Raw genomic sequence first — 26,551 nt, 5'->3', positions numbered from 1 at the left:
CCCAAGCTAATACACCCCTCAATACTATTTTTGTATTTTGTTATTTGATAGAGATTTTACTCATCTTTTACTAGGCTTCTTCTTAGATTCTTTTAGATTTTGTTACTATTGTGGATGACTTCTTTTAAAATATTTTATAATTGGATATTACCAGCTCACAGAAATGCTTCTGAGTGTTTATACTTGTTTTTGTATTCAGAAAACTTACTGAACTCTTGGATTTACCATATTGACAATTATATGGTCCTGTAACTTTGTAGCTTGTTTTCTAGTTCTTCTAAGTCTTCATTAAATTTTTCTTGGTTACTGCATTAGCCAGAATCTCCTGAATTGATTTGAGTGTCTCTTTTGCTTTTGTTTATGGTTTCTTACCTTTATATTTTGCCCAAGGTTCTAGAAGTGTTCCTTTCATTTACTCTTCAATCACTTTATTGATTTGTTTTTATTTTCTAAGATGTCCTTTTCCTTTCTTTTTTATAAAATCATGCTCTTATTTTAAAGATAGAATATCAATTAATCTCAGAGTTTATTTCTTAAATATCTTTGAGCATAATGGCATCAATTTATTTTTTAATTTTCTTCTACATCTTGAAACATGTTTTTAATAGTTTTATATGTATAACTCACATACAATACAATTCATCTATTTAATATGTACAACTCAGTGTTTATTAGTACATGGTATCTGTGCAACTATCACCACAGTCAATTTTAGACACTTTAATAACTTCAAAAGAAATACCATACCCCTAGTTTTACTTGCTATTCCCCACTCCACCCAGCACTATGCAACCACTAATCTACTTTCTGTCTATAGATGTGCCAATTCTGGACATTTCATATAAGTAAAAGCATACAATATGTGGTCTTTTGTGAACATCTTCCTTGACTTGGCATAATGTTTTCAAGGTTCATCCAATTCATCTGTTTTTTCTTTTGCTACTCATGCTTTTGATGTCATATCTAAGAATCCATTGCCAAGTCTGAGGTCATGAAGATTTATCCTTGTGTTTTCTTCTAACGGTTTGGTAGCCTTAGGCCTTATATTTAGGTCTTTGATCCATTTTGAGTTAATTTTTGTGTATGATGTGAGGAAAGGGCCCAACTCATCCTTTTTTGTGTGGATACCCAGTTGCGCCAGCACCGTTTGTTGAAAAGACTGCTGTTTCTCAATTGTATGGTATTGGCAACTTGTCAAAAATCAGTTAACCATAGATGTATGGGTTTATGTCTGAATTCTCAACTCTATTTTCTTGATCTATATATTTATTCTTGTGACAGCACCCAATGTATTGATTGCTGTTTTTTTCAAGGAGGCTTTGAAATCAGAAAGTGTGACTCCTTCTATTTTGTTTTTCTTTTTGAAGATTGTTTTGGCTATCCAGGGATCTTTGTAATTCCATATGAATTTTAGAATCTGTGTATTGATTTCTATAAAAGCATCAGTGAGAATTCTGGTAGGAATTGCATTGACGAGGCAGATTAATTTGGGGAAGTATTGCCATTTAACAATGTTAAATTTTCTCATCTAGTAACATGGTATCCTTTTTTATTCATTTAAATCTTATTTAATATCTTTCAGCATTTTAGTTTTTAGAATGTAACTTTTGCACTTCATTTGTTGAATTTATTCCACAGTATTTTATTATTTTTATGCTATTGTAAATGGAACTGTTTTCTTAATTTCATTTTGAGATTGGTCATCCCAAGTATACAGAAATGCAATTGATTTTTTATCCTGCTAGTTTACTGAAGTCATTTATTAATTCTAATAGCTGTTTAGTGAATTTCTTAGGATTTTCTGTGTATATGATTATGTATCTGTGAATAAAGATAGTTTTACTTCTTCCTTTCCAATTTGGATGCCTTTTATTTCTGTATCTGTTTCAATTGCCTTGGCTAGAACCTCCAGTCTAATGTTGAATGAAAATGATGAGAGCAGATATCTGTGTCTTTCTTTGTTTTTGAGACAGAGTCTCACTCTGTTGCCCAGGCTGGAATACAGTGGTGTGATCTTGCAATTGCTCACTGCAATCTCCATCTCCCAGGTTGATGCAATTCTCCTGCCTCAGCCTTCCTAGTAGCTGGAATTACAGTTGTGCACCACCATGCCCAGCTAATTTTTGTGTTTTTAGTAGAAACGGGGTTTCACTATGTTGGCCAGGCTGGTCTCGAACTCCTGACTTCAGGTGATCCACCCGCCTTGGCTACCCAAAGTGCTGGGATTATAGGTATGAGCCACCTCACCCGGCCATGTGTCTTTCTTCCGATCTGAGTGGGAAGGATCCATTCTTTCACTGTTAAATATAATATTTGCTATGGGTTTGCATACACACCCTTATCAGGGTGATAAAGTTCACTTCTAATCTTCGGTTTGCTGAGCGCTTTAATATGAAAAGGTGTTATATATTGTCAAATTTTTTTGGTTTGCTGTGGATTTTTTGAGGAGTTTTGCTTTATAATTTCATTCACAATACCAATTTCTGAATGTTAAACCAACCTTGTATTCCTATGATAAGTCTCAGTCTCACTTAGTTATGGTGTATAATTGTCTTTATAAATGTTCCTGAATTTTGTTTTTCTTTTTTTTATTATTTCTGTTAAACAGGGTCTCAATCTGTTGCCCAGGCTGGAGTGCAGTGACACGAACATGATTCACTATAGCCTCAACCTTCCAGGCACAAGCAGGCCTCCCACCTTAGCTTCCTGAGTAACTGAGACTATAGGCATGCACCACCATGCTCAGCTAATTTTAACCTTTTGTTAGAGACAGGGTCTCACTCTGTTTCCCAAGCTGATCTCAGAACTTCTGGCCTCAAATGATCCTCCCACCTCAGCCTCCCAAAGTGCTGGGATAATAGGCATGAGCCATTGTGCCCAGCCCCTGGATTTTGTATGGCATTATTTTGTTGAGGATTTTTGCACCCATTTTTGTAAGAAGTATCATTCTATAGTTTTCTTGTGAATGACTTTGTCTGGTTTTCTTATCTGGGTAATGCTGCCTCATAGAATGATTTGAGGAGTGTTCCTTATCTTTGTGTGTGTGTTTGTGTGTGTGTGTGTGTGTGTGTGTGTTTTTCTTTGGTTTATTGTTTGTTTGTTTGACTAATAAAATCTCTTTACTCATTATGTATCTATTTAAATGGCCTATTTCTCTTCAGTTAGTTTCAGTAGTTTGCATCTTTCTGGTAATTTGTCCATTTCATCTAAGTTATCTGATTTATTTGCATACAGTTGTTCTTAGTATTCCCTTATAATACTTTTTATTTCTGTAAAGTTGGCCTTAATTTCCTTGTTTCATTTCTTATTCTAATCATTTGAGTTTTCTTTTTTTCTTCTTGGTCAGTCTAGCTACTAAAAGTTTGTTAATTGTATTGTTCTCTTCAAATGAATAGCTTTTGGTTTCATCCATTTCTCTCTATTGTTTTTCTGTTCTCTATATCAGTAAATTCTACTGTAATCTTTATTATTTCCTCCTCCTTGTTTTTTAGGTTTAGTTCTTTTCTCAGTGTCTTATGGTAGAAGATTAGATTTCTGATTTGATATCTGTCTTCTTTCTTAATACAGGCATTTATAACTATAAACTTTCCTCCAAGCACTGTTTTAGCTGCATTCCACATCTTTTTTTCATGTTTTTGTAAAGTGTGTCTTCATTTGCATTCATCTCAAAGTATTTTCTAATTTCTCTTTGGTTTCTTCTTTAATCCATTGGTTATTTAAGACTATCTTATTTAATTTACACATATTTATGAGTTTCCCAAAATTGTCTTTGTTGTTGATTCCTAAATTCAGATCATGTATTAGTCAGAGTTCTCTTAGAGGGACAGAACTAATAGGAGATGATATAGATATAGATATAGACATAGATATAGATATAAGGGACTTACTTAAGTATCAACTTACATGATCACAAGATCCCACAATAGGCCGTCTGTAAGCTGAAGAGCAAGGACAGCCAGTCCGAGTCCCAAAATTGAAGAACCTGGAGTCTGACGTTCGAGGGCAGGGAGCATCCAGCATGGGAGAAAGATGTAGGCTGGGAGGCTAGGCCCATCTCACCACTTCATGTTTTTCTGCCTGCTTTATATTTGCTGATTAGATGGTGCCTGTCGAATTAAGGGTGGGTCTGCCTTCCCCAGCTCACTGACTCAAATGTCAATCTCCTTTGGCAACACCCTTACAGATACACCCAAGATCAATATTGCATCCTTCAATCCAATCAAGTTGACAGTATTAACCATCACAGATCCCAGTGAAATGAAATTAGGAATCAATAACAAAACATACTTAATGTTATTTCAGTACTTTAAACTTTAGCGAGGTTTATTTTATGGCCTAGCATGTGGTCTGTCCTGGAGATGTTTCATGTGCATTTGAGAAGAAAGCATATTCTCCTACGGTTGTAGAGAGTATCCTATAGATGTCTGTTAGGTCTAGCTGGTTTTTAGTGTTATTGAAGTCTTCTATTTCTTTGTTGATCTTTTTCCTCATTGCTTTTCTACTATTGGAAATGAGGTATTGAAGTTTCTAACTATTATTGTTGAATTTTCTATTTCTTCTGTCATTTCTATCAGATTTGTGCTAACTTAATTGCAGTGAGCTATAGGAATGTTACTCCTATTTATTTATTTATTTATTTTGAGACAGGGTCTCACTCCGTCACCCAGGCTGGAGTGCAGTAGCACAATCTCAGCTCACTGGAACTTCCACCTCCCAGGCTTAAGTGATTCTATCACCTCAGCCTCCTGAATAGCTGGAACCACAGATACATGCTGCCATGCCTGGCTAATTTTTTATGTTTATTTTTGGTAGAGACAGGGTTTTACCACGTTGTTGAGTCTGGTCTTGAACTCTTGAGCTCAGGCGATCCACCTGCCTTGGCCTCCCAAAGTGCTGGGATTACAGGCATGAGCCACTGTGCCCGACCCTACCCCTATTTATTTTTAATCACTTCCCCACCTTTAATCATTTCTGTTTCTCTCCATTTCTTCCTGTGTATTTGAGTTACAATCTGGAATAATCCCCTTATCCCAATATAGCTTTCCTCCTACTCATTTCATCTTGTGCTGTTATTGGCAATATATTCTATTTCTATGTCTTATAGGGCACAACATACATTATACACAGACTTTTTAATATAATTTTTTTTACATTACTTAAGAAAATAAGGGAAAAGAAAATACACATCTCTACTGTCCTTTATAATTACATAATTACTTTAAATGGCATTTTGTGTACATGTATTTTTAGGTAAACTCAAATTACTATCTAGAGTTACTTGCTTTCAGCCTGAAGAATTCCTTTTAGTACTTCTCATAAGTCTTGTCTTCTAGCAACAAATTCTCAGTTTTTGTTTATCTCAAGGTGTCTTGTCTTTTCTTTTTAGTCATGATTTTTTGAATGATATCTTAACTGGTTGTAGGATTCTTTGTTGACAGGTTTTTAAAAATATGTTATCACACTGCCCCTTGGCTACTGTTGTTTCTATTGAGAAGTCAGCTGTTAATCTTATTGAGATTCTCTTTTAAATGATAAGCCAGCTTTCTCTTTCTGCTTTTAAAATTTTCTCTTTGTCTTAAGATTTTAGAATTTTACTATCATGGGTATGTGGATCTCTTTTTGGTTATTCTACTTGAAGTTTGTTGAGTTTACTGGATATGTAGATTATTGTTTTTTACAAAATTTGGACAGTTTTAAGCATTAGTTCTCCAAATATTTTTTTCTGCTCCTTTCTCTCTTCTTTTGGTTTACCCATTATGTATATATTGGTAATTTGTGTGCTTAGTAGTGTCACAACTTTTCTGAATCTCTGCTAATTTTTTTATTCTTTCATTTCTCTGTTCTTCAGGTTACATAACCTTTGTCCATCTATCCCCAAGTTTGCTGATTTTTCTCCTGCCAGTTTAAATCTACTGTTGAGCCCCTCTACTAAATTTTTCTTTTGGTTATTATACTTTTCAGCTTCAGAATTTATGTTTGGCTTTTAAAAAAATAACACTTGTCTCTTTAGTGATACTCTATTTGGTGCAACATTGTCATTGTACCTTTATCTTTTAAAGAATGGTTTCTTTTAGTTTTTTTGAAAATATTTATAACAGTTACTTGAAACTTTGCCTTTTAAATATGACATCTGGTCACTCTCACAGTCAGTTTCTGTTGCCTATTTTTCGGAGGTATGGGTCACAATTTCCTGTTTCTTATATGTCTCACAATATTTTTTGTTGGATACTAGACAAAAATGTTACCTAAAACCCCACTGTAGAGAACATATTGTTTTAACTCTCAGTACTTCTCCCCATCCCTAGGACTCGTAATTGCTCTTTGCTTACTGACTACTTTTGTCACTGTTTGGATGATTTTTGTAAAGTTTATTTTCCTCCACTTCCCTCTCATTATAGTTCCATTGCCTGAAGTTTCTGATGTTATTCTTTGGTGGTAAGGCCTTGGATATACCCTGAGTCACCTTAGGATGATAGTGGTGTTGGCAAAGCTGTCTTTGACTTTTTCTTGCCCTGGTCACACCTAGCTATTAAACTCCACTAAGTACAAACTGGTTATGTCCTGGGGGCATAACTTGTTCTGCAGACTATTCAATCTATTGTGGCTCTTCTGAGTAGTTTTCAGGTCAACGTTTGAGATTCATGTGGACCCCCAGAGGGTTCCTCCCAGCTGTCTCCTTCCTTGGACCTCTCTGGCAAACTGGTAAGCCTGAAGTTGTCTTTCACCACAATATCAACTGGTTTTGATTGTGCCCTTAGGCCTGAACTTTTCCTGACTCTGTTGCAAATGAAGTCAATTTCTTTAAGAAGTAATTTAAGAGATTTCTGTTTTCTGTTCTTTTCTTCTATCCACCAGCAAAGTCTCTTAATCAAGGTTCTGAGGGTGGAAACAATGACATACTTCTGAATTTAACCTCCACTTTAGGATCTGAGCAACAGCAAGGGCAATCAGGGTCCTAGGATTCTCATCAGTGTCCTGCCCAAAGTAGAGCCTCCATCCTGTTCCTGGACCAAATTGAGGGTCGGGCTGCTATTTCTCATGGCCCAATGAGGAGATACAGATGAACTGGGGAGGAAGAGAGTTTTTATTTCTGCAACTCATTACAGGGAGAAGGCCTGGAAATTATCACCAGACCAACTCAAAATTACAAAATTTTCCAGAGCTTATATACCTTCTAAGTTACATGTCTATGTGTAGGTGTGAATGCATCTAAAGACGTAAATGATTAACTTCTTTTAATCTATAACTAAGGTTTGAGTCCTGAAGACCTTCCTCTGGAGCCTCAGTAAATTTACTTAATCTAAATGGGTCCAGGTGCTGGGGTGATTACCCTTATCTTGTCTCCTGCTAAATCACAGAGGTTTGTGGAGTTCCTTCAGACCCCCAATAAAATTGTTTGTCGAAGCCTGGAGAGTTTCTTCAGACCCCTCCAATAAAACTTGTTTAATCCTAAATGGGTCCTGTTAAAGAATTCCTTTGTTATTTTGTCATGTTTTAAGGCCTAGGAAAGAACTAGGCAACACTCTTGGTGGGCTTTTGTTATATTTCAGCCTTGCTATAAGGGCAGTGGCTTTTGTTTAGCTTTTAATATTTAACTTAACCACTCCATCAATACTGAAACAGTTGCTATGGAGGCCTGAATTAGTGAGACCCAGCCTGCCACAATCCCATCATGGAGGACTAGGCAGAAAAAGGGAACCTCCACTTTTTAGCATTCACCTAGAACTTGGCCTCATCAACAAGTAGCTAGAAACGATCTGAGACCTGCCAATGCCCACTTCTTCTGTGAAGATAGTCCTACATGTAGGAGCTGAGGGTCCAGATAGTCCTGTATTGTTAACCGCACCTGGAATGAAATCTCCATCTCACTTAACTGTTTGTTTTTATAATTTCACTGGGAAGCATGTCTGTAGAGCCCCTCATGGTGTCATGCTGGAAGTAGATATCTAAACATTTGGATTTTAGGGGGAGGGACTGTTTCCTTTGTCTGTTTTATACTTTTGCTTTCATAACCCTAGATTCCCTCTATTGCCTGGTGATCCTTGATCACATCTGAGAAAGGACTGTGTATTTCCCTTGAATTTATTTTTGTTTTCCAGCTATGCGTCTCGTGAGTGATCCTTTTGACTGGGAAATTGGCTGCTGGGCTTTTGATCTCCAAATGTTAGAATAAGAAGGACTTTATTCTATGGTTAATTTAATATTTAATAGACCAAAATATATCTTATTATAATTTTCAGTTATTTATCAGGACTATAGAAAATTCATCTAAAACTTTTTACCATTCTTTTTATAATTCAGTGGAGTCACCAGAATTCTGCTCCAAGTCTATAAGCAAGATGTTTTCCTAGATGTTTTACTGCAGCAGGTTTTGGCTGTCACATAACACAACTGGAGATGCCACCCCCAGGGTCCTGTGGCTCACCCTGACACAATCACATGCAATCTCTTTATTTATAGTTGTGCTGTGGCTAATTGTGCTCATTTTATGTATTTAATTCCGTAGGATTTTAATGTGTGCTATTAAATCAAGTTAAAACATGATAATTGTTTGATTTAACTGCCTTAGAACACTGCGTTCAAACAGATCCCAGGGTAGACCAGATGTAGTTCAGGCATCATAGTACCTAGGGCCATAAATTGTTACTAAAGTTTCTTATCTCTAACAGCAACCCAGGACAGTAAGGAACTCTTGTGCATTTACACCTGTGTGTATAGAAAGCAGATACTGAAAGCTGGCCAGAGTAGGATATTCTGAAGGGTCAGCATAAAAGTACTGAAGACTGTTTTATTTTATAAGAGCTAAAAAAGAAGACAGCAAAAAAAAGTGCCAGTTGCCTTAAGTAATCTGATTATAACAAAACGTGGATCATGCCTATGATAAGAGAAAGAATATTGACACAGTTGGTGTGCATCTGGGAAGTTTTTATTGTATACTTAAAGTGGTCATGGTTGTAAGTGTGGAAAGGAAGACTGAAAAGGGATGTGAGATCTACTGATAAAAATACTTTCCTTTTTTTTTTTTTTTTTTTTTGAGACAGAGTCTTGCTCTGTCTCCCAGGCTGGAGTGCAATGGCACAATCTCGGCTCACTGCAACCTCCGCCTTCTGGGTTCAAGGGATTCTCCTGCCTCAGCCTCCCGAGTAGCTGGGACTACAGACGTGTGCCACCACACCCGGCTAATTTTTTGTATTTTTCAGTAGAGACGGAGTTTCACCGTGTTAGCCAGTCTGGTCTCGATTTCCTGACCTCGTGATCCCCCCACCTCAGCCTCCCAAAGTGCTGGTATTACAGGCGTGAGCCACTGCGCCAGGCCCAAACACTTATTTTTTAAATAAATTAGCTTCTGGTTTGACATTTGTGTTTTCAGGTCTATGGAGATTTAGGACTTGAGAATGCAAGGTTTACTTTTATACATATATCCTTTTACTATTGTTGTGTTTAAAATAAAATTTCTATATCACAATATATGAGTCTGCCATGAGTGCTATGAGAAAAATAGATCATGTCCTACTTTGATGGGCATGTGATGTTAAAGATTTAAAAACAGTATGTATGACCTTTTGAAAGTAAACCATTTCTTGGTTGACTGCACCTTAACCACAGTAATTTCTTGAAACTATATGAACATAACATTTATTTACAAAATTAACTATTTTTCTAGAATGAGTTAAGTGTACTTCCATTTAAGAAAATAAAATGAATTAAAATTAAGATTAAAACAATAAACCAATACAGTAAAACTTGCCATACATGAGATTCAGAAATTTCAGTTGCGTTAAGTATGGGTGACGTTGTCCTGAGGTCAGTGAATGACTTGAGGGCCCTTCGGCGGTCGGGAGGCAAGAGCCAAATCGGTTCCATCCCGGTTGCATCTTGGCGCCACCTGGTGGCACGATTCTGCTCTGGCATCCGTATCAATGGGAATGGTTTGGGGTCTGGTAGCTGGATGGAGAAAAAATAATTATCATTATTATATTAGGAATCCCAAGGAATTCGAGTTTTCACAGTTCTTTTTGTGAAGACTGATGAAGAGAAACACTGAGTTACTAGGATCGTGGTTTTTTTCTTTGGCTGCCTGTTGCTCAAGCCTTTCGTCAGCACAGCAGCGGAAGGGAAGTCAGGTGAGGTCCCTCCTCTGCTATAGCGGTTCCCATCTTACTCCCAGGAGAAATCTCCAAGGCCCTCAGATCTTCTCTTCCCCCACACACTCCCCACCTCTCTGGCCTCATCTAGTACCACTCTCTGCTTGCTTATCCTGCCCCAACTACGCTGGCCTTATTGCTGTTTCTGGATCCCACCAAGGTCGTTAGCTGGGACTCCAGGCTGCAGCGGTGAGTCCACGTTTCTTCACGGATATTAAGCAATCCGTGGAGGTAGGAATGGGAGGACACCAGGAAGTCTGTGTCCTTCTTACCTATGGATATAGGGTTATCTTCCATTATGCTCCTGGTCTCTTCCTCTTCACTTCCCACTGCCTTCTCCTTCCCAAAGATAAAAACGTTTGCCCCTGCCCTACTTCTCAAATAGGAGTTGGATGAGGGCAAATAATAGAATCCAGTCTCTCTCTCTCTCTCTCTCTCTCTCCCCCTCCATCACTTTCTCTCTCTTTCTCTTTCTCTCCCTCTCTTTCTCTCCCTTTCTCTCTTTCTCGCCCTCTCTCTCTTTCTCTTCCTCTCTTTCTCTCCCTCTCTCTCTTTCTCTCCTCTTTTTCTCTCCCTTTCTCTCTTTCTCTCTCTCTCTCTCTCTCACACACACACACACAATTATATTAAAATCTCTGTTATTGCAGGCTGTCTTTGTACCCAATTTCTGCAGATCATGAGGGAATACATAATTCCATGACTTAATTTGTGTATGAATAAAGCCAGTCCCTTAAAGGATCAAACTTTTTTAAATAACTCTTATAATAAATACCTTTCTTAAATGTGTACTGTTCTACTCTACTTTCTTAGTTCTGATTTGTCAAAGTGTATCACCACAATCATCATTTGTTATATCCCATTTTAATAAGGACATAAGGATATTGCAGAGGCAATTGTGATTTTTTTTCTACCTACGTGCTGCAGATGACAACTGATTTGAGGCTTTTTGAGATCTCAATTTAGGTGTTTATATTTGCCTCAATTATTTTCTTATTTCTGAAGATTTCAACTGGCTACTGTCACTACCTTTAGCATACTCACCTATAGTAACCAATGTCTATTGACAATTCTAACTAACTATACTAGAATAATATCCCATGGGCTAAAAAGTCAAATAAAAATTTTATTCGAAAATATCTAAACACCGATCCATGGTCTCTGAGCAAGGATGTGGTGGATCATTTGCACCACAACCTCCGCACATTCCCTCCTAATGTCCACATCCCTGAGTGGTCTTCTTGACTCTGACTCTGGGCTTGATCAGATGACTTGCTTAGCCTAAGAAGGAACTTTTGAGCCCTGACATCTGGGAGTCTTACAGCTTCTTTTCTCAGAACCCTGAGACTACCTGGGGAAGAAGCTTGGGCTGTCCTCCTGGAGGATAAGAAATCACGTGGCAAAGAGAGTCCCAGCCAATAGCCAGCACCACCACACATGTGAGTGAGGACATTTAATACCAGCGAGCCCCAGCTGAGCCTCCAGATGACTGAGGCCACATGCATGACCCCTGGCAAAACCAGCAGAACTGCTTGGCTGAGTCCAGTCCTTCTTGCTCATTCACAGAATTATGAGCAAATGAACGGGTCATGGGTCATGGTGGTGGTGATTTGTTACACAGGAAAGGGTAATTTGTGCACAAGGCCTCTGCATTTACCTTCAAATAAAGTAGCTGGGTTTGGTGCAAGACCTCTGAAATATCCGTTTGTCCTCCAGAGGTGGGCTTTACTTATTCCAAAATTCTGGGCTTGGTTTCAGGTAACTGAGAGCCTTCCAACTGACTGCCATTTACTCACATTATGAAAACCTCATGGCTCTCCTAGAGATGTTTAAGCAATTTAAGGATAATGAACCACTTATGAGATTGGAAGGGAGACAGATAAGCTTAAAAGTGTTAGGAGCCTCTGCCAACTGAAACTCCATCAGAAATGAAAATGAAGTGTCTCTAAATGTGTTAAGAAAGTGACTGTAAACGTGGGATTCAATGCGAAAAATTCCACGCACATCAAACTTTCAGAAATAGTGAATGCACTCTGTCCCTGTCTTTTGGTTTATGGCTTCCTCTTGAAACTCATGTATTAAGAAAACTTCAGCAACTACTACAAGCCAGATGCAGTCAAGGGTGCTGTGAAAGATGCAAAGGTGAGTTAGCCCTGACTCTCATCTAATTCACAGTCTGTAACAGAAGACTCACATGCTAACAGCTACAAGAAGCAGCTCAGCCTCCTGAGTAGCTGGGATTACAGACGCCTGCCACCACGCCTTAGCTACGAGAGAAGAAGCCATCATAGAAGCCATAATTGCTGTCCCTGAAACCGAAGTAGGCACAAATAGGAACTATAATAGAAGTAGGAACAGGAATAGCCAGGAATCTGGGAGTCAGAGAGGGGTGTGTGTGAGCAAGCTTGTGTGTGCGCATGTGTGCGTGCAGGAAAAGGCAGGAGGGCAGATCACATAGGCCTCGCAGACCACTGCAAATGCCTTGGCTTTTGTTTCTTGTGAGATAGGAATAAAGAAATGTCCAAACAGAGGAGTGACAGGATAAGATTTGAGACTTTCATATATATATGTAAAGCATATTTATATATATTTTATATCTTTTTATATTATATATTATATATAATTATATATACTTTATATATAATATAAATTATATATTAAATACATATTATATGTTATATAATATAATATGTAATATATAATAGATGTAATTTCTATATATAAATATATGATATAATTTTATATATGGCATTTTATATATAATATTAATATAATATATAATTTTATGTATAAATACATATTTATACATTTATACTATATATACTTTTATATAAACATATATATTATATATACTATAAATATATATATATTTTTTGAGACGGAGTCTCACTCTGTCACCCAGGCTGGAGTGCAGTGGTGCAATCTCGGCTCACTGCAACCTCTGCCTCCTGGGTTCAAGCGATTCTCCTGGTTCGGCCTCCCAAGTAGCTGGGACTACAGGTGTGTGCCACTACACCTGGCTAACTTTTTGTATTTTTAGTGGAGACCGGGTTTCACCGTGTTTGGCCAGGATGGTCTTGATCTCCTGATCTCATGATCCACTGCCTCGGCCTCCCAAAGTGCTGAAATTACTGGCATGAGCCACCGTGCCCAGCCAAGATTATTATTTTAAAAGCATCTCTTTGTCTGCAATGCTGAGAGCCAAAAGGTGGAGAACAAGTTGCCAGAACTTAAGAGTCCTCTTAGGCCTCACTCACAGACTCATGGGAGCCCAGCCTACCCCAGGATCCTCAGAACAGGGGTCCCAAGGTCCCTGAGGTATTCCTCTCTTGGCTGCCACCCCGGCACTCTTAACACAGTCTTGCATTTCCCTGCCTTTTCTGTTGCTCTTCCTGCAGCTCAGACATTCTTCCCTTTTCCCTGATGGGTGCCATCCTCAGTTGTGTCTTGATTTCATTGCCACCAGTCTCGTACTGCCCAGACCGTGCTACATTCTGGCTGCCAGGTTCTGTGTTCCCGGAGGACACCCTTCATTCTTACTTGAGCTGGCCTTGTTTATACAGGAATGGAGACAGCACCACCTTGTGCTCTAATCTCATACAGAGCTTTCAAACCCACATCTTCTTCCAACCACCTCCTCCACCAGGACGTTGGTTTAAATGGCTGGAGAGAACGTTTGGAACCAAAGAAGTCTAAGCAGCACATACTCTGCCGGACTCAAGGCCATCCTTTCTGAACATTCGAAACTGACCTACCTCCTTGGAGCCCTACACAAACACAGCGTCCCCTGGTGTGAAGATGAGCTCTCATGCATTCCCCAGAAGGTTCTGACCTTTCTTCATACAGCAGGCTCCTGGAAGGCCTAACTGCTGGCTCTAGTGGCTGAATATGATGAAGCCTGCAGGCTGCCTGGCCAATTACTTCATTAATGCTGACGTGAAAACACAGCACATCAAAATAGGAAACATGGTTTTTATGCCTTCATTTCCCAGTAGGCTTTTACATAATTTACTTTTCCTATACATAGATGAATTTATTTATGTGTATACCAACCAAATAGTCTTGATTTTTTAAAGTAAAGTTTATATTCCAAGTATTTTTATCCTGGTTTCAGATCATGTTGACCAATTTCTGGTTTAGCAAATATGGTGACCATAGCTGTATTAAGCCTCTCTCGCATAGACAAATCTAACAGAATGTTGGGTGTGTCCGCAATTTGTTTTTAATTACCTTTATAGATAGTTTCCATGTGTATTATTGCTTTTTAATCTCATCAGGTTTATAGAATTATTCTGAAAATTCATATTAGTTAACATCTTTTTCTGTTTTTCCATATTTTAAGAGCTTGTCTATTTTCTGCAGTTTTTTTGTAATGTTATAATTGACATATTTTTATGCCACTCCGTAACATATCAGTTCATTTTCGTTATTTCGTATGATGGTCTCCTTAAAATAAATAATCAATGCTCCTTTCAACCTTCTAGATTTGTACAGAGTTACAATTGGAGACTGTTAGAGCTAGGAAGAATCCGAGAGCTTACCCTCAACTCCCATTTTGGGAGATGAGGAAATAGATGCAGAGCAATCCCCTGTCTCACCTGAAGCCTTGCCTCCAGGCAGCCGACCGACTCTCACGACTCTATCAGAGAAAGTCTGTCTTGTTACATATACGGTGAAGAGACTGTACGTTTAGGACTTCCTTTCAAAGGAGTTATCCCTCCTCTGGCCCTGTGAGAGGAGAGGACCCAAGAGCAGACACGGCAGAGTCTAGGGACCTGGCATCCATGTCACTACAACATATGAGTACCTGCTGGGGGTCAGGTGTGGGTCAAATGCTTTCTTTATTTCCTTGACAATTACTTGTTGAGAAACTATGGGCCAGGCACTGTTCAAAGTGCTTGGGACACTCCAGAGAATAAAATGGTCAAACAGCTCCATCATCATGGTGCTTCTTTTAGAACCATTTTCAGAAAGCTTGTTCCCATCCTGGTTTCATTAGAGCAAAGACAATGGTCTTCTCACTCCTGCTGGGCCCTCCACCCCTGGCAGAGAGCCTGTAAGTAAACGGGTGGGTGGACAGTCCTTACGTGACCAAATTCATGTGCTTCCAAATCTTTGCCATTTCTCTCACCTCTGGTAAGAGTAGAACATTAATGGGTCAAACAGAAATGATCAGTTTAGTAGACTCTCACCATGAAAGGTACAATAAATAACATTTTTAGGAATATTTAATGAACATTCCATGTTATTCAGATCATGAACATGCTATTTGTCATTGATTAAGTGAAGCTTTGGGAGGAAAGCAGCAGAATGCTTCAAAAGATGTCTAATTTCCACCTACAAACCTGTTAATAACAGCTCCTCTCAAACTCCGTACCTCCTATTGGCCTGCCTCGTTAAGATGTAATTAATGGCCAAGGACCACCCTTTCTACTCCCCAAATTGTTGGCTAGTTGTTGAAATTATGGGAATTAAGAGATTCCACTATCCCTTGTCAATGAAGTTTCATTGTATCCCACAGAGCTCAATTGGCACACTTTACGGGCCTGGACAGAAAGAGGAATCAGGGGACTCATGAGTGTGGTTGCTTGAACTGGGAATGAGAGAATTTATGACAATGTAGCTGAGTGGAAAGAACTGTTTTTAGAGTTAGATTTATGTAAGTGACTACTGAAATTAATTCAACACCAGTAGATATTGTAGGAAGCCTGACTGCTTTATGTGCTGTTGCTAACTCCAAGGATTTCTCGAATAATAGGACAATCCTAACAGTGCTAGTTTATTTTGGATATTTTTCTGTCTTGTCTAAGTAGCTGTGCCCTGGATTTACATTTATTTATCCGTGAAGAAGGTTGCACTTAATAAAAGGTGCTTGCTATGGTCATATGTTTCCTTCTGCCTTTATTCAGATGCAAACATAAATTTCTGTTCATGACAATTGCCTGCGCCAGTCATTGGGCCCTTAATTCACTCAACAGATAGTTCCTGAGCGCTCCTCCTACGTTATCTCCATCCAACACTGATGGAGATAACGTAGTGAACAAAGCAAAGCCCCAGCCCTCCTTGGTAGAAAGAGAGAGGCAAGAAGCAAATATACAACTAAATATGTAACATGTTAGGTAGAGTTTAATACGATGGAGAAAAATTAAGCCAGCAGGGCCTGGGATGGAGAGGGGAACTTGCTATTTTCTATGCAGTGATCAGGGAAGTATCTCTGATGAGAAGATAACTGAACAGAAACTTGAAGAAAGGGATGGGGGGCTGCGGGTATTGGGAAGAACAGTGTTCCACGCAGAAAAGAAAGCCAATGCAACCCCTTGCAATGAGGCTACGCTTGAAGTGTTTGGGGAACAGGAGGAAGCCAAAGTGGCCAAGGCCTATGAGTCAGCAAAGAGCAGCAGGACAGGACACAGGGGCAAGGGGGCAAGGGGCCCCACCACACCAGGGCTCAGAGGTCTTGTAAGAACCTTGGCTTGGCCAGGAGAGATGGGAAGACCCTGGAAGGCTTTGATTAGAGGAGTGGCATGAACTAACTTAGGTTTAAAAAGAATCACTTTGGTTGTTATATGGCAAAGCAGATGGTGGGAGGACAGGCGTGGGCACTGGGAGACCTGGCGAGGGTGTTTGTGATAGCCCAGTGGAGAGATGATGGAGGCGGCTGCAGAGGCAGTACAAAGTGATCCCATCGACTCATCTGTTCCACGTGGATGTGTCTGTAGCTTTCCCACAAGAACACAGATGCCAGATGGACAGATATGCTAGCTTCTATTTCCTTTTATTTTTTATTTTACAGACAGGGTCTTGCTCTGTCACCCAGGCTGGAGTGCAGTGGCATGATCATAGCGCACTGCAGCCTTGAACTCCTGGGCTAAGCAATCCTCCCACCTCAGCTTCCCATGTATCTAGAACTATAGTCATGAGTCATCAAATCTGGCTAATTTTAAAAATTTTTTTGTAGAGATGGGATCACACTATGTTGCACAGACTGGTCCTGAAATCCTGGGCTCAAGCGATCCTCCTGCCTTGCCTTCCAAAGTGCTAGGATTACAGGCATGAACCACGATGCCCAGTCCCCTATCTTCTATTTCTTGAGTCCTTCCATAAGCGCCTTGCATAGCTGGATAATCAAAACAAAACACAAAGGTCATCATGGAAAGAAGCCAACAGCAGCCAGAGCTGTTGGAGACTGTGAACAAACCATCAAGCCTATTAATCAGGATACCTGTCACCTACCTCCCGGTTCCTTTAAAAGTACTGGGAAATCATTCTGAAAGTCTGTGAATCAAATCAATTTAAATCACTTCCTCCGATATGATAAATATATGATACATACCACTCATTTCATTGTCGATATAAAATTAAAAATCCAGTATAAACTGTGAAACCACTGGACTTATATTCTGTTCTTTCCCTCATTTTTCCCATTTGCATGTGCATACCTTAGGAAAAAGTCCCGAGTTTGATGTCGTACTTGCTTTAGTTTCTTTTTTTATTATTAAATGTGGTAAAATATTTATAACATAAAATTTACCATCTGGGCCATTTTTAAGGGTGCATTCGGTTGTGTTAAGTGTGTTTATATTGTGTATCATTGTCCAAGCTTTAGTTTCTTTTTCTGCTAGGTCTGGCAGGCCTGGAAGTCATATTGAGTTTAGCAAAATTCTCCATCTAGTCTTCTACTGTTTTTCTATTAATGTCTTTCGTGCTGCATTTTAAGAAACATCCCTCTTGTCTCACGGTCTGAAAACTACCTTCTTTCCACAGGTGTCGGTTGTCGTCCTGCTCTTCATAAGTTAAACACTCTCTTCAACTTTCCCTTTAAAATGCAGGTCAAGGTCATGGGTCACATGGCTGGTCAGTAGCAGAAGCTTGCATCCTGATTGCTGGTCCTGTTCTCTTTTCATTGCCTGCTACTATCTCTTCTGGACCCTCTTCTTTCTCTTTTGACTTTATCATCAGTTAATGATTGAACACTGGGCACTTCTAAAAGCAATGCCAGAGCAGGCAGCTGCCCTAAAGGAGTATGTCAAGTAATAGAGGCGACTAGCAAATAGACATAGATATTGACAACACAAATGACAAAATTGATAACCACAGCCATGACAGCTCAACCCATGCAGATATGTATATATGAGTTCTGAGTGCCCAACTAGGTGGAAAGGTGAAGTGTGGAAGGGTAGGATGACTTCTAGAGACACTGGAATCCCAGTGGGCCCAATCAGAAAAGGCAGGACAGGCAGGGGTGGAGCTCAAGCAGAATTTTGAAGGTTTCAACGCTCGTGATTTCTTAGAGGCAGGAGGTGATCTTTTCTCAGAGGCATAGAGAAGGTTCAGAAAGTGTGCAGAGAGCAATCAACGTAGAGAGAGTGGAGCAGAATTTGTGGGAACTAAGTGAGGTTAGGGCAAAAATATTTCAAGTGCATGTAATTTTCATTTGGTAGGAAAAGCAACTGGTAACCACTGTTGGCATTGAAGAAAGGAAATTCAGGTGACACTGATGAGAATCTGCTTTTATCACATTTGAGATGTCTGGGGAGGAGCTGAGACTAAAATAAGGAAAGTCAACTAAAGGTGTTGATCAAGAGCCTGGGCTTGGGATGTGACGTCTGAGTTTGTTGATGTTGGAACCAAAGGAAAATCATGGCAATGAGGACTTAGGAATCAAGGAGAAAATAAAGAACTCAGTCGGAAAAGCTTGATTTTACATGGTAGTGAGATACACCGATGAGAGAATACTAACAATGTGGAAATCATACGGTGAAAGAGAAATTGAGAAGTTAGTGATATAAATCTGAGAGACATATGCTCCATGTTAGAACAAAGGAGACAGATGATTTAGGCAAAATAATGAACCAAAAACCCTTGGGTGAAGAAACATCTCAGCAAAGGAAACACACAAACTGGTAAGAGGAAAACTACTAGTCAACAGTAGTGACGACCCCACATGCATGCCAAGCCCTTCACTTCATTGTGGGGAGAGCCAACGGAAGTGGTCTCCATCGGCCTCGTGCCTTAGAGCATATATTTTAATCTATGTACAAAAATATGGGAATATTTGCAAAGAAACATGTCTTTAGTGCAAGCTAATAGCATGTGGGCTAAGCAAATTGTGCTGAAAAAGTGATAGAATGATAAGGATAGTTATTTTGAGAAGATTTCAGATAAAATGTGTGGGAAGCACTTTCAGCAATTCATTCCACACTGAGAAACAACTGAGGGCCAAGCTATGCACACTGTAGAGCAGTCAGGAGTAAATAAAATAGTTTATTATCTATGGCAGTGGTGTGAAATCTGGAGAATGTAAGCAAAATAAAGACCCCAATTCACTGCCAAAGGGAAAAAAATAAGCTGAAACCTGAGTCTTGCAAGAAGCCGCCTTTCCTTTTGTTGCTAAGCAGATAGCTACAGATAAAAGGTTAAACATTCACACAGGTAGCTAGTCTGTGTTCACCTTATCTTATGTGAAGTGCTGATATACTGAGTAATTGACTATTCCCCTACCTGCTCCTTTTCTCCTGCAACTTGTGGATTACCACACCCACCCTTTTTCCCTCCAGACCACTTTTCCCATGTAAATATTGAAGCCCTCAAGTTCAACTTCGGAGAAAGGCACAGACCGCAGACTGTTTTCTGTGATTCCGTATTATTTTCTTCTGGGCACGTTCTTAACCTTGGCAAAATAAACTTCTGAAATGATTGAGAGCTATCTCAGATACTTTTTGGTTTACAGTTGAAATATTGGAAAGTTAATAATGGCAATAATTCACTACGTGGTTTTTTTGCTCTGATAAAGTTAAAAAGCTATGAAATTGTGTCATATATTGCCCGGTGGTGCCAATACATTTTAAGTGTATTATCAAGGTGACAGCCCCATTAATTCTGAGAGGATAGTTTGGAACCCAGAAAGCATTTTTTTAAAGAAAAAGGTAGTAGCTGGGTGTGGTGGCTCATGCCTGTAATCCCAGCACTTTAAGAGGCTGAGATGAGAGGATCACTTGAGCCCAAAAGTTCGAGACCCACCTGGGCAACATAGTGATACCCTGTCTCTCTCTACAAAACAAACAAACAACAACAAAAATAGCATTTTTTTTTTTTGAGACGGAGTCTCACTCTGTCGCCCAGGCTGGAGTGCAGTGGCACAAACTTGGCTCACTGCGACCTCCACCTCCCAGGTTCAAACAATTCTGCTGCCTCAGCCTCCTGAGTAGCTGGGATTACAGGTGCAGGCCATCATGCCCAGCTAATTTTTGTATTTTAGTAGAGATGGGGTTTCACCATGTTGGCCAGGCTGGTCTCGAACTCATGACCTCAGGTGATCCACCAACCTTGCCCTCCCAAAGTGCTGGGATTACAGGCATGAGCCACCATGCCCAGCCACAATAATAATGTTAAATAAAATAAAAAGCTAGAATCCTAGCAGTTCTCTTCTATAGATAAAGCCTGCCACCCAAGGGGAGAGAGCCTGGCAGGGGTGAGTCCTGCAATGGAAATGCAGAGTTGCCAGGGAGTTACCAAAGCATCTTGCTAATGTTGGGTATATTAGTCCGTTTTCACACTGCTAAAAAGAACAATCTGAGACTGGGTAATTCATAAAAGAAAGAGGTTTAATTGACTCACAGTTCAACATGTCTTGGGAGGCTTTAGGAAACTTACAATCATGGCAGAAGATGAAGCAAAAGCAAAGCACCTTCTTCACAAGGCTGCAGGAAGGAGAAGTGCTGAACGAAGTGGGCAGAGCCCCTTATAAAACCATTAGATCACCTGAAACTCGTTACCATGAGAACAGCATAGGGGAAACCACCCCCATGATTCAATTACCTCCACCTTGTTTCTCCCTTGACACGTGGGGATTATGGGGATTACAATTCAAGATGAGATTTGGCGGGGGGAGGGGGCGGGGGGCGGGGGACAAAAAGCCTAACCATGTCAGTGGGTGTGCAGTGTCATGCTGACTGGGAGGTTGGCTACCACGGATCAGGCACCCTTCAGAGATCCAGTCAGCTTTGGGCAGGAGGTGGCTTCTCATAGCCTACACCTCAGCTGTGGGGCTCAGTTCCAGAAAAATCTCACAGCACAGTGAACGGCGACCCCTCTCAGTTCACACAGTCTGCAGTGCTGCCTGGCATCCTCCAGGGTTTCCCAATTCAGTTGTGTGCCTCTTCTCTGGAGCCTCCACCCTCCACCTCCAAGGGCCTTCACAAACCCTTTATTCCCAGCAGATGACATTGAGGGTTGCTCCCCAGAGAACATGAAAGCTGTCATGGAGGAATTACTTCAGCTCTCCACCACTGAATCTACAAACCTACCTCTGTCATCACCCACTATTCTCTCCTTGACTCCTACTGCAGAGGAAGGTGTCCTCCAACTAAGGCCAGTCCCTTCACCTGCAGGTTGAATCCTGTCCCCTTCCAACTTTTAACAAGTCTTGTGGTCTCCTTCATCTCTCTGCCCCTGTGCGTTCATCTTTTTCCTTTAGGTTCGTTTCCTCTACCATTTAAGTGGATCTTAAGGCTTGCTCATATTAAAAACCAAAACTACACAAAAGCTGACTCTCTTAAGGATTTGTCTTCCTCTTCCTCCTCCTCCTCCTCCTCCTCCTCCTCCAGCTACCAGTGTTTCTCTCCAATTTTCTCAGAATAGTTATCCACACTCACTGCTCCATTTCCTCACCTCCTACTCATTCCTCATTCCACTCCAGCTGGCTTCTGAGCGTGTTATTCCACCAAATCTCACTTCACCAAGATCACCAGAGACCTCTATGTTAAGTTTAACCGTAGGCATTTTTCAGTCTTCAGTGAACTCATCTTCAGCAACAGTCAGCCCTGTTGATGCCCCTTGCTCCTTTCTGAAGGTATCCTCTCCATTGGTTTCCCTCCTTCCACAAGTGCCTGCTTTTCTCTGACCTCTCTAAAAGCTAAGCCTCAGATTCCTTTGCAGGCCCTTTCTTCTGTATCTGGCCAATAAATGTTTGGATTCCTTGGGACTCTAAGCCCTTTTGTATTTTGTTTTTTCTTTCTGACTAACTCTCAAAATAGGCAGTTAAGTCCTTTTCTATAGCTAATTATTTTTTTTTTGTAGGATGTTAGAATCAGATCTGGAACTTAAAAATTATCCAGTTCAATATCTTACTTTACACAAGGAAAAGCAGTCACTGAACAAGGACATGACTGACCTTGCAGGTCAGAACTGAGGTCTCTGTTTTTATTTAAATGTTCTTTCACCCTCACCACACTATGATCTGCAAAGAGAGAATTAAAAGAGCTTCAAATTTCAACTGCCTCTTTTCCAGAAAAAAAATCAAAAGCGACTCTAAATTCATATAGAAAAGCAAGGGACAGTGAAAAGCCTAAATAATCTTGAGAAAGAACAAAGTTGGAAGACCTGCACTTTCCAATTTCAAAAGGTACTACAAAGCAACTGTAATCAAAACAGTGTGCTGCTGGTACAGGGATAGACATATCAATCAAGGGAATCGAATGACATAGTTCAGAAAGAAACCCATATATAAATAATCAATTCATTTTCAACAAGGATACCAAGACTATTCAATGGGGAAATAAAAACCTTATCAACAAATGGTGCTGGGACATGAGTCCATTTTTGTATATAGTGTGAGATTAGGGGTCTAACTTCATTATTTTAAGACCTAAATGTCAGAGCTAAAACAGTAAAGCTCTTAGAAGAAAACATAGGAGTAAATATTCATGATTTTAGATTAGGTATCCATTTCTTAAATATCAAACAAAAAGCACAAGCCACTGAAGAAAAACAGATACTTTGGACTTCAGAGTAAAAAGACAACCTACAGAAAAAGACAACAATTTTGCAAATTATATATTTTGAGTTTAGCTTTCAGAATAGACAATGAACTCCTAAAACTCAGCGATAGAAAAGTCATGAATGAATGAAAAATTGACAAAGGATTTGAATAAGCATTCCTCCCAGGAAGATACACAATTGATCAATAATCATCAATGAAATGTCTAATATCATTCATTATTAGGGAAATGCAATTTGAAACCACAATGAAATATCATTTCCCACCCATTTATGATAGCTAGAATAAAACTTTCTTCAAAAAACTGAAAATAAGAAATATTAATGAGGATATAGAGAAACTGGAACGTTCATATACTGCTGGTGAAAAAGTAAAATGATGCAGCCACTATAAAAAACAGTTTGACAGTGTGATAGTGTGATATAAAAAGACGCAATATATTTGGTTTTGTCTCTGATTTCTGTAACAGAGCTCCTAAAGCCCTAGAGATTTCTTGAGTGATGGGGAGAGACGGCACCTTTTGTTATTCTTAAAAATCCGCTTTCAGCAATACCTGAGTGTGTGCTAATGAGGTGACTCTCGGAGGGTGAGGGCTGGTTGCCAGAGATGACCAACAAGGATCAGAGGGATAGAACTTTTAGCCCCACCCCTGACCTTCAGGGAGGGAAGAGGCTGAGTGTTCACTTAATCACCCATGGCCAATGATTTAATCACTCATGCCTACAAAATGAAGTCTCCATTCAAACCCTAAAAGTTGGAGTTTGGGGGAGCTTCCAGGTTGGTGAGCAAATCAAGGTGCTGAGAGGTTGCTGTGCCTGGGAGGGCATGGAAGCTCCACGCCCCTTTATTATTATTATTTCTTTTGACATTACAGTATCACAGGTGGTTCCTCAAAAAGTTAATTACAAAGTTACCATAGGACCCAGCAATTCCCCCCAGGTATACGCCCAAGAGAACAGAAAACATATATTCACACAAAAACATGCATATGAATGTTCCTAACAACACTATTCATTATTATAGCTAAAATATGGAAACAGCCCAACTGATGAATGAATAAACAAATATTATATATTCATACAATGGAATATTATGCAACCATTTAAAGTAATGAAGTGCTGATGAATGCTTCAACATGGATGAATCCTGAAGACATTATGATAAGTAAAAGAAGCCATACACGCAAAACAACAAATTGTACGATTCCATGTATATGAAATGTCTAAAATAGGCAAATCCACACAGAAACAAAGTAGGTTAGTGGTTGCCAGGGAAGGGAAGTAGAAGGAAGTAGGAGTGGTTACTAACAGGTACAAGATTTCTTTCTGCATCAATGGAAATATTTCAAATAATAAAATAGTGGTGATGAGTATACCACATCATGAATATTCTACAAACCAGTGAGTTGTATATTTTAAGATGATGAATTTTATGTTATGTGGATTTTTATCTCAATAAAAAATTGCAAAAAAAGAACCCTTTGAAGTAATATTTAATTCTTTTTCTTCTGTTCCTCCCTACTCACCACAATTATTCAACCACACAGCCCCAGGCCAACTTGACCAACTCTTAAAAATTTCCTTTGCTTCTCATTCCTACTGCCATGTATTCAACAATAGCCTCCCACCTGGTCTTCCTTCCTCGATCTCTTCAGTCTTTCCAGAAGCTCTTGAATCCTACATGAACCCAGGCCTCTGCCAAAATATTACAGGCTGCAGCCAGTCTACAAGTGGCGTACAGGCCAAACGTCCATTTATAACATGGTTGGAATTCCTAACACATTTTGTCATAGATCTAATGCCATACGACAGGTGGAGGTTAGATCCTCCAGCAACTCACGAAAGTATGTTTCATCTTCAAATAACCGAGAGCTAGTTCTAATAGTGCTAGAGAATCTAATCATAGCAAACAGTGTTTTTGTTGGAAAATAAGCTCAGAGTTCTAATTTGTACTCCCCTGAGCCAAGTTGCTGGTTCCTGTTTCCCAGAGTCAGGACCTGAAAGAGGGGCTATGGGAGGCTGGGGATTGAGTGGGCAGCAGTGGGTCACTGTGGGTGGGGTGAATATCCTTCTATTATAACCACAGAACCCTGTTTCTAACTGGAGTTACCTATTCAACCCTACGCTTTGCTTTTCTTCACACTGCCTTTTCTTGATGCCTTTAACCAGGGCATCAAGTATTCTCTTGTGCACTGTAAAAGAGAATACTCCATCAAAGCTTGTGTGCCTTCCAGGTGTGGACCCCTGGGGCAAGCTGGTAAATTGGCACCTTTTTTTTTTTTTTTTTTTTTTGAGACAGTCTTGTCCTGTCGCCCAGGATAGAGTGCAGTGGCGCAATCTCGGCTCACTGCAAGCTCCGCCTCCCAGGTTCATGCCATTCTCCTGCCTCAGCCTCCAGAGTAGCTGGGACTACAGGTGCCCACGACCACGCCTAGCTAATATATATATATATATTTTTTTGTATTTTTAGTAGAGATGGGGTTTCCCCATGTTAGCCAGGATGGACTCATCGAACTCGTGATCCACCCACCTCAGCCCCCCAAAGTGCTGGAATTACAGGCGTGAGCCACTGCGCCCAGCCAATATGGGCATCTTTTCTAGCAATGCTTTCTGCACTCATTCACTGAGGTCAGAGAAGGACTGAATTTTATACTAATATACAAAACAGATTCCATAACAATTCATGACTGCCAGCAGAAGTGTTCTTATAAAATTTGGCAAATTGCAGATCCGTTTTCTGCGGTTCATGTTATCTCCGCGGTTTCCTCTGTAATTTTATAAACAAGACAACTTCTTGGAGAGGTACATCAAATGGCTTTATGTATAAATAATAGGAATCTCTGTAAATGCCACTACATCATGCATTATTTGATTTCACAAATTCAATTCGCTGCCTGCCTGAAGCTAACTGTAACCATGTCACAAAAATTCTCAACCTAGGCAGAGCAGTGTGATAAAGAGTGTTTGCTTGTTTTGTGGTTTTACATTCTGTTTGTTTTCATTCCCAAAGTTGCTGCCTTGTCATTTATGTAAAGACTGTGTCTAGAAACCCAAGTTAACTGGGGTCCTCTTATAAAATTTGTGCCAGCGATAGTTGACACTGTAGTATCCCAGGGACTGCCAAACCAATTTGTATTAGTACGTTTTCACGCTGCTGATGAAGACATATCCAAGACTGTGTAGTTTATAAAGAAAAAAGAGGTTTAATGGTCTCACAGTTCCATGTGGCTGGGGAGGCCTCACAATCATGGCAGCAGGCGAGAGAAAATGGGAGTCAAGAGAAAGGCAAAACCCTTTATAAAAACATCAGATCTCATGAGACGTATTCACTACCATAAGAACAGTATGGGGGAAACCGCCCCCATGATTCAGTTATCTCCCTTTGGGTCCTGCCCACAACACCTGGGAATTATGGGAGCTGCAATTAAAGATGAGATTTGGGTAGGGATACAGCCAAGCCATATCATGGTCCCACTTAACCTTTCTCTGCTTCCTAACTGTGAGCTGTGCAACCTTTGGAATCTTATCTAAGGATTTCATTTTTGCTCAATTACCTATTAGATTGGAGGAGGAGAAGAGCAACAAGACATTTTTCCTCTTTCTGTTTCCTTATTTTTTCTTGCTTAATTCTA

Source organism: Macaca mulatta, chromosome 1 (assembly GCF_049350105.2).
Source record: "Macaca mulatta isolate MMU2019108-1 chromosome 1, T2T-MMU8v2.0, whole genome shotgun sequence".
In the NCBI taxonomy this organism is placed as follows: domain Eukaryota; kingdom Metazoa; phylum Chordata; class Mammalia; order Primates; family Cercopithecidae; genus Macaca; species Macaca mulatta.
The sequence above is the reverse complement of the archived record's forward strand: the minus strand, read 5'-3'. Positions refer to the sequence as shown.